Consider the following 18,727-nt stretch of genomic DNA (forward strand, 5'->3'; position numbering starts at 1 on the left):
AAAAATGTGGGGGGAAAATCAGTGTTATGAGAGAAAAACAGGGATTTCTAGTTAAGGAAGAAGTAGGGAAACAAATGCTCTCATAGAAAGAATTCTGGAAAAACAGTTAGGCACTCTTTGCTTACCCCATGTCTGCCACTGTATAGTATATGTCAATTGTGACCTTAGGACATTTAACCATATGGAAAATAAAGCAATGCACAGCTTAGCTTAACTCGCTTGAGTCTATAAGTGCAATTAAGAACTTGTCAGATGGGGGTGGTGGGGGCAGTCCTTCCAGCACAGGATTGTATGAGATCTAAATCAGTGTTGCTGCTTATAGAATAGTATGCTATACAAAGCACTTACAGAATAAAGGACAAGCCAAGAACCAAGGAGATAGCACAAAGGGCTAGAGTATGCAGATGTCTGAGATCAATCACAGACCACATGACCCTCTGAGAACCTCTCAGCATAGCTCTAGGATCCTGCTGGGGAAGGCTCCCCACCCCTCAACCCCAAAAGAGACAAGCAAAGAACTTGAACTTCTCTCGTTCCTTAAAGTTGACTGTGAGCTTTAGACTCCCGGAATCTCGAATTTTTCCACCCTGGAGAAGCCCATGCTCTCTGTTAAACATGCAGCACGTTTTCTCTCTCTTACTTTCTCTCCTTTACATTTTTCTAAGTAAATTTCTTTCAATAGAAAAATCATTTTGATTCTCTAACAAAAATAGGACCCATTGTATCTTATATGTCAATAAATCTATGAATACCAAAATAGTCTGCATTTTGTTTCAGATTTGCTCTTTTTGCCAGATGACCAACCATTCTTCCACACTGCCGATACATAGAAATTGGACATTGCGTGAAAATGGCAGGAAGGATATTGAGATGTTGGAAGTACGTCTTGATGTTTACACAGTAGTAACCCCCATAATCCCTCCCCTTCCATTCTAAGGAAAGGAATAAGAGGGTCCAACATCACTAGGGGAAGGAATTTGATGCCTTCTCTCTGCACAGAGAAGCCAAATCCTTCTTAAGTCTACTTATGCTGCACGAGAAACAAAAAGAATGGCCTATTCCCCTATTTTCCACCCCCTAAAAAAGAAAAGAAAAACATTTTCCTTATTTTGGGGCCATCATTTTGATGCCATTTTCTCATGCACCCTCCTTTTTATCCAAAGCCAACCTCTTTTAGTGAGCCCCCTCAGAAGGACCTCAGCCCTAAAAGACCAACAGGTAAGAGAAGTGGGTGGGTGGGCACCTTTGATCTCCCTCTCATTGGACAGTCTCCCATATTGAGAGGCTTTAGTTAATAGGAACCTCTCACAACTATCAAAGAGCTTGTTCACCCTTCAGAGAGACTATTAAATTATCCACCGCTTCTCCCACATCAGAAAGATTCTATAACTTAACCCATTTGATGTGAGGCATGATAAAGGACAGACACAACCCTCTGTTCAGAGATGTCCTGAGAACCAGTTGAGCAGCTGGTGATGCAGGTCCCTAACCACTGCTGGGAGAGGAGCAGATGGGGTTCCTAACAAGCACTCACTAGCTGTCCCCTTAGAGCTGAGAAGGAAGAAAAGGCAATAGGGAAGATTTGGGCTCTGAAGTGCCACTCTCTTAAATTACTAATAAAAAACTTGGGAGACATTGAAGCACCATCATAAGTTCTTGCAGCCTTCATTCTTTTTAATACACTTTTGTTCGCCTTCATTTCCTTTCAGGGAGGGGAGAGAGTGACAGGAATTCATGATTTTTAAAAAATTTGGGGGGAGTCACACCCGGCAATGCTCAGGGGTTACTCCTGACTGTGCACTCAGGAATAACTCCTGGCAGTGCTCAGGGGACCATATGGGATGATGGGAACCGAACCCAGGTTGGCCGAGTGCAACGCAAATGCCCTACCCGCTGTGCTCCAGCCCCCATTCGTGATTTGCTGTCCCATTCTGCCCAGCTACAGACTGGTACACCTGAAAGGTGCTGCCTTATAAGGGTCTCAGCTTCCCCCACACCTGCAAACCACAACCGGCAATGTGGACCCGGCCCCTCCCTCCTGAGGGCCTAAGAGAAACTGTGGGAGTGAGGTCAGAGGGTGACCCTCACCTGATCACAATGGGGAAACCTTTAGGAAAAAGAAAGCAGTCTAATTTCTTTTATTCCTCAAGGCAGTGGTAAGGGGTTTTGATCTTTCCTGGGCTTGTTTCTCAGCCAGCCCGCTTCCTTTGTCTTGCCCCTTTCATTGAGGTTCTGCAGTTTTATTTTTTCTAACCAGAAAATGTAGTGTGATTCTGTAAATGTTTTCTTGCTGTTGTACTTTTCAGACTACTTTCTTCCTTGTTTTTTGGGGGCCTGAATCTGCCTTTGGTCACACTATCTGCTCCTCTATGGTCACCTCGGAGAAGATTAACCCTTTCATTAAAAAAGCCTGGCCAGGGTCAAACTACCGCCTGGCTAGGGACTCTTTACAGCCCTTTGATCTCCCAGCTATGGAGAAATTATTAGCAAATTCTAAGCCTTCCCATGTGATTTGTTTTTGTAAATTTGTAGAAATTATTCCTAATCCTATTATGTGGCCTAGGGCAAACCTGCATTAAATATAGGAGACTTTTTGTTATGTGGCAGATGGATAATAAAGGAATGCTGAATGCAGCTCCATTCCAAGTTATGGGAATGTGGACACTTCATCAGCATTCTCTTAATCCTCTGCCATGGCTCCGCCTTTGATGAATGCTCTCATTTATGACCACTGATGCCGCTCACTTAATTTCAGAGAAGAAAAATAATACCTAGCTGTTAATGTGAATATTTGAGTTTATGGCTGTACAATGAATAATTGTGACATTATCAAAGGAACATCTCCTTATACATTATTCAGTTGTATAGACCACATTAGCCAGAGATTGGAAACTTGCAATTTTGCATCTTCCATCTTCTTTGGAACGGAGACACCACGCAGACAAAAGTCAGTGTCTCAAACCAAATTCTACCTGACAATGCGTATCAGCCCGCACTATATTTTGCTCATTGTGGTGCCAATCTCCTATCTTACCAATGACATTTTTTCAAAGAAAGAGGGGATTTCCTAGAGACTCGACCCCATGCAACTTCCATAGTTTATTATCAAATAGGAAAATGTCATCCTGGTTCCTGCTTTAATACTGATGCCATGGAGGATGTCGTGAGAGATAGACTGAAAATTAAGACAGCTCACACCTTCACTTCTGATATTTTATATATAAACTGGGGATCTTTTCCTGTGTGTGTTTGCACACAGAAAGCTGGGGAAATTTTCTGGGAGACGTCTATAAAGCACTGAATCTTTACTGGGATCTGCCAGGCAGAGATCATGTGAAACATACTCGTGTAGTCACTCACTTCTCTGTTATAGAGATGAATGTGCCTTGGCTACTTCAGCACTAATGCCTTTGTTTCTGGGAAGGTGGGGAGTAAAGCACCAGCAAGGAGGTAGAGTGCTCTGATGGAACATTTTCATTGCAAAAGTCTCACTGGTCTGTGGGATATACATAGGCATATCATTTTAAAATCTTGGGAATATTTTCTAAAAGAGTACAATTTGCTTTAGAAGACCTAAATCAGTCAAGGAGTGGCACCACTGAGCTATTGACATTTTAAAAATATTTCCATTCTAATTTTAGTTCAGTCATGCTTGGTACTTTGTCTTTGGGGGTTAAGATCAGATTTCCCTAAAGATGCTTTTCTGAGTCATTATTTGGGTAATCCTTGTGAGATCAATTATAGTCACTGATGACAAAATGCCTGAAGAGAGGTTTGTCAGATTGGTAGGGACCCTTAGGTGAGTGGAATCAGCAGAATGCATCATTTTTTTCCAGTTTTAGTGAAACATAAGTTGAATATTCTGATGTTCTCCTGGTTTGAACACAATATTTCATTTATTGGCAAATACTATAAACTGAAAGATTGTAGAAAAAATGTACTTTCTATCTTCATAAAATTTATTCAAGAAGGAGACTCACATTTATGATCATTAAATGCCAGGAGCAGGTATAAACTGGGTGTGCCAAGCCCTAGTCACCCTGTATGTAATTTAGTAATGTGAATAGTAAAACACAAGAACTGTAAGTAGTTAAAAGAAAGGATCTGGTCAGTCACTTAGCATTTATTTGAATATTATACAATTAGTAAACTCAAAGCAAATTCAGACTTGCCCACCTATGACCCTGTATACACACACACACACAAACACATACACATATAATTTCATTAAATGAAACAAAGGGCCAACAGACGCTATCTGGTCTGGTTACTAGCTGGGAGAGAGGAAGGGACACTCAATGCCAGTGCTCTCAGTTCTGAGAATTGGAACCTGTGCTATCTAAAAAATGATAATAATAATAATAAAGAAGCTATGATGTTCAAGAGAAAGATATTGGTGCCAGTTTCTCATTCTGCAAGTTCCATTTACAGGAGTACAATCTGAACATTATCTAGTGATGCCAAGGATAAAACTGGGGGTGGCTGCATGTAAGGCAATTGCTTTAACTATCCCTCATCATGTTTGAGAATACCTCTTCCATGATAATAAAGGCCATACTTAACCTTATTTTGAGGCACTATGTTAAAGAGCACAGGGTTCAGCTTTGAAATCAGCCAACCCTAGATCCAAAGCCTCACAAGCCCCTCTGATTGCACTGACTATCTGCTCTCAGATACATCATCTTAGTTTCCTGAGTCTCAGTCTTCACTGCTATAAAGTGGGAATAATATTAGTTCCCTCCCAAAGCGTCTATCAAGTTCCCACTAGAGGTCAAGAATATATAAGGCAGTCATTCATTGTTGATTTTTTCCGTAAAGTTGAGCTAAATTCTTAGTTTACAAAAGGGAAGAATAGAAGGGGGAAGGAGGAGGAGGAAGGAAGGAGAGGAGTGGAAGAGAATTGTTTGCCAAACCTTCCTTTATTGAAAACAAACAGCCTTTACTGTCCAAATAACTCTGTTCACTTGTATTCTGAAAACAGAACAGCTAGCTTCCAAAAGAGTCCCATGTTTTTTTACTTCCAAAATATGACAGTCTAAGAAAAAAAAAAAAAAGACTGTAAGTCAACTTTGTTTTCACTGTCACGCAAAGCAAGCAGGGAAGAGAGAAAGAAAAAAATCTTATTAACACTCTCTAATTCTTTGTCTCTATAAGATCAAGAAATAAGTAGAGCCAAATGAGACATCAGAAGTGAGGGCTGTATATGGTGTTTTTCTTCATACATAAAAGAATTTCATGGAAAATTATACTGAGGTTGCATGCCAAAATGAGGGGGACTTGCATGTGCAAATATACATTTGTATACATGTAAACATATGTAAATACATGAATTCACTCATATATGCATATATATATGCTTATGTCTGCATACAAACAAATAATGGCACCAACCTAGTTAGTATCTGTTGGGACCCTGAAGTCTCCTGACCTCATTGATGTTTGCCTAAAGGCAAAGCAACCACTACAAAACTCCAAACCCACAGATCAAAATTTCTACTTGAATCTAATATGCCCGATGTCAGTTTTCTTTGTGCAAATGCATCTAACAGCAAATGGGTTGGGAAACTCACCATCTATATCATGTGCAATAAATTATACTTTCCTGAAATGTTGCCTTGCTAAAATATGCTAAGAAAGCTGTGAACAATATTTACAAATAGTTCAGATGTCACAACAAAACACCCACCACTCATGCATTCTTACATTTTGCTATAATAAGTGTGGTAATAGAGGATACCGCTCTTAAACATTAAGAAAGAAATTCTTTAAGAAGACATAATTGAAAGAAATTCTTTAAATTTATATTAAAATCCTTCCCTCCCCCTTCCTAAAGAGTCCGCTCTCTCAACTGTCAAGACAGCAGCCTCCATTTCAACTGGCTTCCAGCATCTCCTCACACAGCAGGCTGTTGTACATTGCTAATTTACTGACAAAGCAGAAAAGTTTGTTTTCTGCTATTATATACCATTGATGCTTTTAAAAATGGTTGCAAACTAACAAATGCCATGTCATACCAGGGAAGGAGAAAAGACTTCTCTTGAGCATAAACCAAATGACATGACTTATAATCTGGAAGGCAAGTAAGTGCAAGGTAAAGTAGGTACTTTCATCCTCTGGTCAATTAGAAGACACTGGAGAGAAGAAAATTAAGTGCATCTAAGCACCTAAAATGAATAAAGAGAAGGGCTTTTTATCATAACTCAGTTTTCCTGCCTTTAAAATTCCATGATATTTCAAAACAGAAAAGCTTGAGAAGGAGCTTTCAAAGCAAAAGGCAGGATTCTAGTATGAAAATGTGAAAAATAAAGTAGAAGCAATTTGCAAATGAAGAATGCCAAAAGTAAAATTTTAAACAGGGACTTTTACATAAATAAAAGATATCCTTATATGATGTAATGAAGAGGTTAAGGAAAATGTCCTATATGAAAGGAATAAAAGTTTTTTTTTCCATTTTAACTATTCTTGTTCTGTTCATAAATTAACACCGAATCTCAGTAGTGATACTACACCCAAAAATGACTCTAATAACATACACAATTTTTCTACAATGAAGTATCAACTCCATGTTGTGTTAGCAACTTTTCTAAAGTAGAAATCTAAAAAGAATTCTACAGAGAATCAAAATTTTAATAAAAGAAATCAAAAATTTAAATAAGGTATCACGATCATTGATTCATTTGCAGCTGCTTTGCTATTTAAAGAGAAATAAATCTCTTCTTAACTCTTGAGTCTTTTTTCTAAATTTTACTGTTTGGTATTTTATCACCTCATTAAATTAACCCTGTGTTCAAATTCCAAAGGTGGTACATGAGAAAGAGAACCCTCAGTTCTTAACCCCCCCCCACCCCCGACACAAGCATCATCCTCTCAGCTCTCTTTGGGTGTAATAAGTACAGAAAACAGAATCACTTGAAAAATAAATGTGTTTACCTACCATCAAAACACCTTTCAAGTCCAATACACATTTTTGTTCTTTTAATGCCAACACAAATATGCAGGGACTATGGCAAGGGGTGCTTTAAAACATAGCTAGACACACAGATTAAAACACACTTCTCTCTCCCTGCCAAATTCCTGCCTATGGGGAACAATTAAATGTGCCGTCCATGCATTCAAATACTGAATAAGAAGTGAATCTTGTATCTCTGCCACTTAGACAAGTGTAATTCCAATGGAAAGACTTATCAACAACTCACAGGCAGTTTAGGGTTTCGTTTGGTTTGGTTTGTCAAACAGCACAAGTCCCCACGCTGCATCTGGACTCTGTTACAAAGTCACACAGGAGAGAAAACCCCCAGGAGAGGGGTGCTCATTTTGGCTGATGAACAAGCAAATAAACCCAAACATCAAGGAGGCAGCTTTGAACAAATAAACTACTCTGTGCTAGACTGAACACACATAACATTACCCAGGAATACACAGCAGAAGAGCTACTTTATTGTGGCTTCTTTGCAGTTAAAAAAGTCAAATATAATTGCTGAAGCCCATGACTGAATTTTTTTTCAATGTGAATTTATTCCACCAATCCCCTATGAAATCACCCAAGGTTTTGTATAAGATAAAAGACCTCATTGCTTAAGAACATCTGAAAATAGAACGGAATTGAAATTAGAAAACAAGATGGTTTTCTAATATTTGATGTTGATATGTTGAGGTTTTCATCTTTTTCTGCTTCATTGATTACTTTGTGTGTGCAGGTTTGTGATTGCCAGAGAGATAAATGGTTGATGGCTATTAGTACACTGCCACTATGACGCTTCCACCCCAACTGCCAGACTTTAGTGATCTTTTGGGTATGACATTATGGCTTTAGTCAGAGTCCCCACCAGCCTCTAAAACAGAGTCCAAGCAATGGTCTTGCTGGAACCTGACTAAATGCCTAGTTAACTATAAGGTTACTTGCACTGAAGCAGGTCACAAAGAAACATTCAAGCCCCCAGATGTCTGTCTTCTTGCCTCAAACAAAGCAGATGTCTTAGATTTTGCAAGGCCGTATGTAATCTATTTTGTCTTTGCAATTAAGAAACCATATATTTACCATGTCTTTGGACATTCTGTCCTTGTTTTTTCAAGGGGAATATTTTTTTCAAGTGCATATAAATCAAATAACATTTGGGACTTTGCAAGTAACGAGTGCTTCTTCACATAAATTTAGGATAAAACACGGAAGCAAAGACTGCTTTTCTAATTCACTAATCAGTTTATTCAGATCACAGATCTCACAAGATTATCAAGTGTTGTGTTTTTAATAAAAGGCAAATCTGTTAATACCACTGAAATCATTACTGAGTATTTCTATTTTGATATCTACTTTCAAGACTTACAAGCTGATGAATTCACACTAAGCTGAGAACTGGCAGACAGATTAAAATGCCAGAGCTTTGTTCTTAATGAATTTTGATGTTTCTGTTTCAATATATAAAAACATTTTCACATGATTTTAAAAGAAATATCTTAGTTTATCAAGAATAAAGAAAAGTGAAAAATAGGTGAATACCTTAATTGACATTAAGGATATCTGAAAAAAACTCAATAGTTAAATAGCTTTTATGTATATGCATTCATGTATGACAAGTATATATATACACACGTATGCATTACATTCTAAAAGGATGTACATCAATTCAAGTAATTTGATACATGCCTTCACAGAATCTATCCAAACCCACTTAGAAGTTTTCCTAAATATGTTATTTCATTATATTCTTTATTGGTTCCAAACATCACAACCTAGCTGTTAAGTAACCACTGTCTTTAAAGCATTATAAATATTCATTTTAGACAATAAAGTCTTTAAAATACTCTCAAAGAATTTCAAGCTATTGCAGATGAATAAATCACCACATACCTAAATCTGTATTTGCATAGTTAAATTATGTATAGTAACTGTGGAGTCTTTTACTTCTATTATATCAAAGCCACACTGGTATGTTTCCATGAATCTTGCCTTTAGAGATTGCAACATTATCATAATAAAGTCAAATATCCCATATGCTACTATAGGTGTTCCATTTTCACCTGGGAGGAACTCATTAAAAAATAAATAAATAATGGCAAAATAAACAAGTCCCAGAATCTGAATTTCTTTCATTTGGCAACTTATGTCACCTTCTTTGAGGAAACTGAATCATTCCTGTTCTGTGGATTAATTCTAGCAGACTTTTTTATTTGCATAAAGGCAAAATGAAAACACTTTTGAAATAAACATAACATATATTGTTACTGTCATTTTATCAAAGCTTTCTCTTTTTGTCCTAAAAGTGCACCAAAATGCTTTAAAGCTCTTTCCATAGTATAAATTCTGGGTTAAAGTTTTAATAAAGAGGAAAGATGCCATCCAGACATGTCAACCACGATACCTATAGTCATTCTTTGCATTTGAAACACTACAAAAACATGAGCTTATTAGAAGTAAAAAACTTTAGTCAGTGTCCATGAGTTCATGTATATTTATGAGACTTGTTTGAGGGCTATCTCAATTTAATGTAATTACTAAGTAGCATCACCTGTTGTCTGCATAAATATCTAATAGCGTCATAGAATTCTGAGAAGAAAAATCCACCTTAAAATAATCTCACTTGTATGAAATATAAAATATTTTAAATATTAAATAATCCATAAGTTGTAGTTACTCCTTTAGCATGTTTGAATCTTTGTTAAATTTCTGCAGGGGAGGTATCTTTTCCTTTTCTGTATTTATTCTTTCTTTGTTTTTATTTTATTTTGTTCTTAATTTTGCCTTTAAGTAAAAGTGTGCATAGGAATTTTGTATTTAACCTGATTGTAGACCTGATTTTTACTTTGGTGTGTTCTAAGGACTCAAAAGAGTTTCAGGATATCATACAGAATGAAAATATGATAAGCTACATAGTGTATTTCTGTGGAATCTGAACAAAATGAAAGTCTGAATTGCAGCCTCGAGTATTTAAATAAGTTATTACAAAAGGAGTGCTAGAAACCATTATATTGTGCGATTTCTTGCAAATAATGGAAATGCTTCTATCAGGTATTTTTGTTTAAATGGAATAAATGTTGAGAGAGCTGATGTTCACCCATTGTAACCTTCCACACCACTAGAATTAGTAGTTATAACTTCATCTTTTGAAAAGGAGACAGACTAAAAAGAAATTCACAAAGTTATATAAAAAGAAAAACGATTTAATTCATTCTTCCATCTCCATCACTTGCAAGTGGATCTTTTCTTCTATAAGAATACTGATGAAGACTTTCAAGCATCCTTATCCTGAAAATTCTCCTGTCAGAGCTAAAAAACACTACAGCATTCTTTTAGGATAATATGTCTCCTCCAATTCAGAATGCCATGCAGAGATGCTGCGCTCAGAAGTTCTTAGAGAAATTAAAAATAGGTTTACTATAAATGGCCTGCCAACGCCTTTATATTAATTGAGTTTGCCCTCTCCCATAGATTCTTTGGTTCAGTTAACTAAAGGGTAATATACTTTGAACATCATCCACTTAAAATCATTTAAATAAAATTTCTGATGCTACACAGAATTGAAATCATATTTGGTGAGAATACTCAGTGAGTATCAGACATAATCAGACTGAATTGATCTCAGTTTCCCATTCGTAAATAACACTCTCCAGGAAAGACAGATGCTGGAGGAGGCATACCAGGTCCTGCTCTGTTGGACTCTGTATTTCCAGGGAAGTAGAAATAACAATGGGTAGAGGGTGAGAAGTCTATGTGCAAATCCTAATATCACCGCTGTGTGCATCCAAACAAATCTATGCCAGTATGAAGATCTTGGCTTCTTTTTTCATAAGAATTAAATGAGATGCTCTAAAAAGCTTTCCTCTACAAGAATGTGTTCCATTTATGTAAATTTTCGGAGGAGGATATTTCCAATAGACAATGAAGAAAATCAGCAGAGAGCATTGCAGCATGCAGTGGGTCTTCAAAAAGTGCTTTCCCAGGGTCAGATGTCTTAGCCAGAATCCAGCTGGACATCTTGCTATGCAGAGAAGACTGACTTTCTAAGTTTTCAGCTTTAAATGTGAATGGGAAAAATACAAGGATAATTTAAGATTCTTTAGATATTTAATGAGGATGTTGCTATTTGAGGTATATTTGTAATAACTTGCAATAAAGTCCACAGTTGCTCAGAGTACATATAAAATTGAAATTGGCCGAAGAAAAAAGAACAAATCAAAAAGTGTGTCTTGTTGTTCTTCTAATATTTTTTTCATCCAAAACATAAAGTATACTTTAGCTGAGTCCTGACAGGCCTCTCTTCTGAAGATTGTAGTTCAGACACAAAGAACTTCACTACAAATGTTTTTTATTTGGCCGAGTGGTAGTACAATGCTAGCATTTGTTTACAGAGAATTTATGTGGTCATTCCTGGGATATGAATTCTAAAAAAGAATTAATGCATTATGCCCAAGTGGTATTTAATTCTTCTTCTCACTTGCTAAGGGAATACTGATATTGGGTAACTTGCTCCACTATTAGTGATACCTTTAAAAATAGCCGGAGTGACAGAATCTGAACAGCCTAATTCCCACTCCTGGCAAAAAAGAAAATTGTTGCCAAAATATAGAACTCCCCAGACTTTAGTTCACTTACACCCATGGTTCTCCTCTTCTTTACATTTTTAATTTTCCAGTTGCTGCATGAACCATAAACCTCCTGCAGCAACTCAGTGTTTTCTTGAAAATAATGATGCTATTAGAACACAAAACACACATAAACAAATCAATAAAGGTGAACTGGCAGTTTGGAATAATCATGCCTAGGTGGCAGAAAAATGATCTCATCCTCAAAACTACAAGAAGTTCACAGGAAACATTTTTTTACACTTTTTCTCTGAAATCCCTTTTGTTTGTATGCAAAATCCTGACTCTTAACGATGAAGTTATTAAAGATCAACCACAGGCAAGCTGGGAGAGAGTAAGACTGTAAAATCTCGTCATAGTCTCTTCATGCACATTTACATCTTGTGGCTAAATGCTGGTTTAAATTTTTCAACATTATACATAAATAATTTCATTTATTATCATTAATGAAAATCTGAGTATATAAATTAACAACTACAAGATGCTCCTAGTTCTTTCCCATTTCTCTAATGACACAATGGCACAACGGTGCCTATTTAGCATGCAGTGCCTGCATGATCCAAACTTTCCAGTGGATTTTAAATGACTGTCAGCTATACAACTAGTTTGAAGAGAGCAAAAAGCACTTGCATTCAAATAAAATCTATATTTGATGATCTTAAAATATCATTTTCCTTGGCTTTGTACAGCATATTGCTTACTCAGATAATGTGCGTGCCTTTCCTAGGAAGTACTTTTTTGAAATGTGATCTTGGGTGATTTTATGTTAAACTTCCTTACCCTATACATAGGATGAATAATGCCAGATAAAGTACTGTCATTAAAAGCATTTTTATTAAGGAGGTTGCAAGAGAAACCCTTTAAGCAGTGCTGCCGAGCTCTTTTTTGAACGGGCTCTTTTTTGAACGGGACATCCATATGAATAGAATCTCTTCAGACCTAGACCTCAGCCACAGCACACCTGGCTTATGTTTGGAAAAGAAAGTCTCTCTTGTTTGGCTACAGAGCTGGCTACAAAGAGCAAAGACAACCTTAATTTATCCATTAAGAATAGAGGCCCATATTTAAGAGTCATCAGCAATAAAGGAAAATACACTGGATCATTTCAAGTGCATGCTAATCATTTAATGTAATAAATGGAGCAACTCTAATTATCTCCTGAGGAAATGATTTCACACTAAAACAATGGGAATGAAGAGGTTACTTCAGGAGCATAATACACAGCTGAAAATTACTCATGTGAATCTGAGGAGATTTCTCTTGCATTTAACAGAGAGAGAGAGAGGAAGGGAGAAAGAAGAAAGACGGGAAAGGAAAGATTGTGTGTGTGTGTGTGTGTGTGTGTGTGAGAGAGAGAGAGAGAGAAAGACAGACAGACAGACAGACAGAGAGGGAGAGAAAGAGAGAGAGAGAGAGAACTTTTCACCCACATCTGAATTCAGTGCCTCTAATTCTAAGAATATAGTAAATGGGGTTAAATATACTTGTGCCAACCCTTTGTGCATACTTTGTGTTCTTGTTTATAACACCAAACAAAGCTCCTACAAGGCTCAAGATCAGTGGCCATCACCACAGCTCTGAAAGCGACTCCTAAGTAAGAGTGTCTACTTCAGATGCAGCAAAACAAATAAATTAGACCACAGACCATGATAGCCTTGTCACTTTGCTTCTCACTTCTCGCTCCAAATGATCAATTTGCCACCTACACAACCCATCCTGAGAGGATACATTTCAAGCACCCAGTGAGATGCTTGAAAAAAATCTTCTAATTTTTCAAACTGCTATGACTAACTTTTTAAAAGGTGCTCTTTAGAAGTTACTTCTGTTTAGGTGTGTGCTTCATTTTTACATCACAAAATTAGAGTAAGATATACAAAGGTGGATCTGTGATAAAAGATGAAATCATTTGTTCCATTCCCTGGCAAAAGATGACTTTCACCATAAGCTTAAAATAGTATGCTAAATTCCATACTTCTGTTGCCTTCTTGTTCTATTGCTTTTTATGAAACATACAAAATGAGCAATATCATTTAATGCACTTAAAAGACATTCACGTTAAATAAAATAATGACAGTGAATGGGCACACAATTCCCTCAATACAGGGAAACAACGATTTTTGAAATCTTTCAATTTCTTCTCTTAAGTAGATACAAATCTGAAAATCAACAATAGAAAGTAGGAACTTGGCTGTTGTTGGGTTTTTTTTTTTTTAATATCCACCCTCCAATTCCCCATTGTTTAGCTTTGGAAAATAATGGACACCTTTAAAATTTTTATTCCTCAGAAATAACAAAGCAACAGAAAACTGTTTAAGTATTGCATATGACCTAAAATATTTTAAGTACATATTTATCCTAGTAGCTAGTAAGCATGAAATAATTCATGACTATTTCTGTTTTGGTCATATTCAAAGACCTATTTGTTAAATACCAGATCATTGTTGGGTTTGAATTAGCAACCAAATTAGGAAAGATAAAATAAATACACAAAATATAAAACAATCCTGTGTGAATAAATTTTCCAGTCAGTATAAAAATCCAAAGTGGAGATCATACTTTTGACATTCCAGTTTTGAAAGTATTTAAAATGAACATTGATATTTCATGGAAGGAAGTGTGTCGGTTTCCTTTTTACCTTAGGATCACTGGTCTCTGTGTACACAGAAACAACTCATTCAGATATGAAGTTAATTGGAATCAACTGCACTGGTCTTTCCAGACACACACCGGAATGTGTACCACTCAGGCTCGGCTTACCATAATATTCTCTATGGAATAGTTGACCACAGGATTCTCATTCACAAACAGTCAGGTTAAACAGTTAAATGCTAGCAAATCCTGCATAGCCCTGTGGGAAATTTCACTTTAATCCCGAACTTATAAGAGGACAATCAAAGCCCAAAGCCTGGTAACAAATCTGATCCTCTGTTGCAATCTGCGGCCTCCTGGGAAGGAGAGAGGTGCTCTCTGTACAAGCCCGAGATGGATAAATACCTAAATGATGAGATAGATGGGGAATGTAGAAGAGGCGTCTGGCCTCAGCCATTCGCTTCCAATTCCATATTACACTGCAAGAGGCAATTCTTGTGCAGCTCAGGAGCAGCCAGTCCTGATTACTACAAGTTGAAGTGTGGCTTAAGGAATGATTAATGACAGTGTCGGGAGAAAAACAAAGCACAATGAGAGTTATCTCTAATCCACCTGCTTGCAGATGCTATAGTAAGGGAATGAAAATGGCCCCGGCGAGCCCTGATGATAAAAAAATCAAACTAGAAAGGTGCAAAGCTGTAGATATGTATTAATCTGATATATAAAAACTAGGTCTAAGCTTGAATAAAGCATTAGGCATGAATGGAGCCCCATAGGTGATAGATACTGGGCCATAGTGGACTTCACATTGTCTGTATTTTTTAAATCAAACAGAACTGTTCCCTTCAGTATTGCCTTTGACATTAATAGGTTGGTATTTGAAAAGTCACAGTTCACTAGATGAGCAGGCTTGTGAGTCCAAGCTCATTAAACAAACCCCCTTTTTCTTGTTGTTCTTAAAAATTATGGTGACACCATACCACCACCTTGTGGTCTCTGTGTGCATGTACAGAGCACCCCTAGAGATCTAAAATTCAATCACTTTTTTTTTCAAATATGTAAATCCAGGTGGAACATAATTATAAGACCAATGGTGTATTTCATAAGCAAGAGCAGTTACGAGTCATTTTTACCTAAAACAATCCATTACCAGTAAGATCGTTGGAGTTTCATAATGCGGCCTCAGCCTGGTCATTCCAACGATAGTTGCACTAATTTCAGGAGACGCGTGCAACAATAATCAGAAGATATCAAGTACCCATTTATCTGAATAGAATGTGCAAAAGTCTCTTACCCACACACTCCTCTTTAAGAAGTCATTGACTTCTAAAAATTAAAATTTTAACCCTAAGTATGAGCATGTTCTGATATATTTTCCTTTTTGTTTGGCAAAGACTGTAGAGAAGTGAAATAGATGTGTTCATTATTCTAAAACAAAGCTTGTTTAGCTCACGTTCCCAAATATATAACAACAGAGTGCCAGGAACCCTTTATAAAAGCTGACTCTTTGTGGTCCGACATCTTGTAGATTGACCATGCATTAGCCTTTTGATAAAAACTTCATTCCACGAATGTGATCACATCCAGCAATTCCATTTGGGATGCAATCACTCCTGTTAGGAGGTAATGATGGATGATTCCCTCGGTAGCCTCTGGAGACCAACTTATTCCTGGGTTTGGGAAAGCCGAGTCTGCTTCTATGTACGATGCTAAATGCCAATTGCATGCTCTTCTCCTTCCAACTAACGAGCAACAAGTTAAATGCTAATTCATATTTCATGCAAGTTTTTTTAATATTGAAAGTCTAATGAAGATTTAGCGTTCCGTTTTTTAACAAGGCTGACATTACTGTTGAAAGAAAGCAAATACATTATTTTAATTAATATCAATTCATAAGTGCTCCTGATTTATATATTAAACAAAGAGAGAAAGTGTCTTGTCATATACTACAATTGATTCTGTATTCACCCATCATTTACTCAGAGCCCATTTCCCCCCTTCTTCCATGGAAAATGTATGATGAAAATTGCCACGTAGAATTGTGTGTCTCTCACGCACAGTTAATGCTGTGCTGTGATCACCTCGCCCCTTATTTCTGTATGAGCTTCAAGTCAGTTCTAGCCAACTGTGCTTGTCTCCACCTGACATCTTCTACTATCAAATAAGCAGCCTCTATTGTCTTAAGCATAATGCTTTTGTGTATGGCATAGCCTTCCAATAATCGCAGAGTGTAACAGCTCAAGTATTATCAAGGCATAATGTTAGGCCAAAGGCGGTAATTAATAATAGCAGTTGAATGCAGTGGGGAATAGAATTGCCTTACAAACCAAACCATATTCGGCCAGTTAGCTAAGAACAGAATGAACCAGATTACAAGAACCTGAGCAGTGAATTGAATGCCTTGCCATGGATGTCACAACACAAACAAGCAGGAAAGTTTCAGAATTTTAAAAGGTGCTCTTATGTCCTCAGATGATCATTAAACTGAATATTATTTTTTATCTAAATGCTCTGGGATATCCTACTTTTCCCCTTCAGTTCTCTCAATTGAGGGGTATGATCAAAATTGTGTTTTCTTAGTGAAACCTCTACCCCAAAAATGCTCTCATCTGCTTCCCTATAGCTCCCCTTTCTCACCCCACCTATAGACTCTGTCACATTGATAATATCAATTTCCAAGGGAATGACAAAAAAGAGGGTTAAAAAAAAAGACACACTAGAGTGCTTCACATTCTGTGCTTTGAATAAAAAAATATTTTTTCTTGGTGCTATCCTGTTAGCTATGTCCCTACCCCCAGAAAGACCCCAGAGATAGAAGCAGAACCTAAAAGACAGATATCTTGTGGGTGGGCGTGGGAGGGGGGGAGAGCTCAGTACTTCTGTAGAAATATTTTAGAGCCAAGGAAAGGATTTCATTTCTTCTTAATTGTTGGGCTGTGATACAAGCCAGTAATTATTTTGTCCCCCAATACCTCAACAAAAAAAAAAAGAAAAGAAAAGAAAAGAAACCCACTCTTCATGCTTCATGCATGAATCACTCCGGCCAATACTGCTGGCTGTCTGCTGTTTCCGGGGAGAAAACATTCCAAAGCCAAAGTCGAAATATTAATCCCACCCCATTTTTAGGAGGGAAAAAAAAATCATCATTTGCCAAGAGCAAGACAATTGGGACTGTGAGAGAATCTGACCCGAAATACCAGCCAAATTCCTCTTCAGTCAAGCCCAGTCCCTTTCTTTGACGGGGCTTAATCTAAAGGTATTTAGTCTTTCTGAACTGTATTGAGGCTCTATCCCCAGCAGTGGCCTGGCTTCCTCATTCAACTCCCTGAAGTGGCAAGTGTTGGATGTGTATCTACTCTTCTGCCCAGTCATCCAGGCCTTAGAAAAGGCTTTAGAAATGAAAACCCCAAAGAAAGATACGCTCCCATACTCACACTAGTTACAATTATGATCTATAAGATCAGGCATTTCCCCGTGAATTCACCATGGCCTGGTTATTTATAGCTGCCATTCTGGTTCAGCCAGTTGCTCAGTTACTCTGTTTTGGCTGGTTTTTGGTTTGGGGTTTTTGTTTTGTTTTGTTTTTTTTCTTCTGCAATTCTAAAGAACTGGTGTCTCCATTCTGGGTCCCATTTCCAGATGGAAGAGAAGACGTTATTTGTGCTTCAGTGAAAAATCTTAACAGCTGATGTAAGGAGGTGTTCAGATTCCTATCTAAATTACATGCCAGACATTCTGCATTAGCATTGTTAGGCGGGTTATTTATCTGCAACCTGAATATATTTCCAGGATATCAAATGATGACTTATAAGCTATCTCCTATGAGGTGATGCACAAGCCTAGAGCAATCTAGGAAAATGGTTAAATCCACCTTTACTGACAATCTTAGCTTGAAAAACAGATACAACATTGTTCTATTTACCTTCATTAGCACAAATCCAAGCCATATTTGTTTATAACACCGTGCTAGTGACGACATGAAACAGTTAGGAAGCTGTCTACAAGGCCACTGGGTATGCAGGAAAACTACACAGTCATTACTACCCAGTAGAGGGCAAACACAGTGGATTTTATTGCTAATTTGGACCAAATCCCTGAAATTTGATGTTTAGATTGTGCACGGGTTATGAGCATACAGTTGTGGAATAAATGTACCATGGTATGTTTTTAGCATCTGTGGAGGTCTTAATTGAATAATAGACTCCTCTCTGTACAGCTTAATGAAATGCATTGTGTATTTGGGAATTCAAACAAGGTATGTGCCATTTGGAAAAGAAATTATAAAATCATTTGCTTTGCTGCCAAGCACTCCCCTACATGACTAGAATGGGGTGGGGAGAGTTAAAAACTAGAAACTATGTTCAGGTAGACAATTTTTTTCCATTATGATCTTTGGCATCCCTTTGTTAGAATGAAGCCCTACGTCTCTTCCACCCCATCCTTCTCCCCAAGTGAAAGGTAGTTTGGGCAAACGTGTTGTGTTATTCCATTAGTTTATGTTTAAGACTAAGAAGAGATATTTCTGTGCTATAAATTATTTATAAACACAAGAACAAAG

At 37.3% G+C, this 18,727-nt stretch overlaps 1 pseudogene; it reads left to right on the forward strand.

The window, feature by feature from the left end:
* The first annotated feature begins 795 nt into the window (after window positions 1-795).
* Window positions 796-18,727, forward strand: part of LOC101548843 (zinc finger protein 322-like) — a 56,995-nt pseudogene continuing 39,063 nt past the window's right edge.

The sequence above is a fragment of the Sorex araneus genome, chromosome 3 (assembly GCF_027595985.1).
Source record: "Sorex araneus isolate mSorAra2 chromosome 3, mSorAra2.pri, whole genome shotgun sequence".
Classification (NCBI taxonomy): Eukaryota; Metazoa; Chordata; class Mammalia; order Eulipotyphla; family Soricidae; genus Sorex; species Sorex araneus.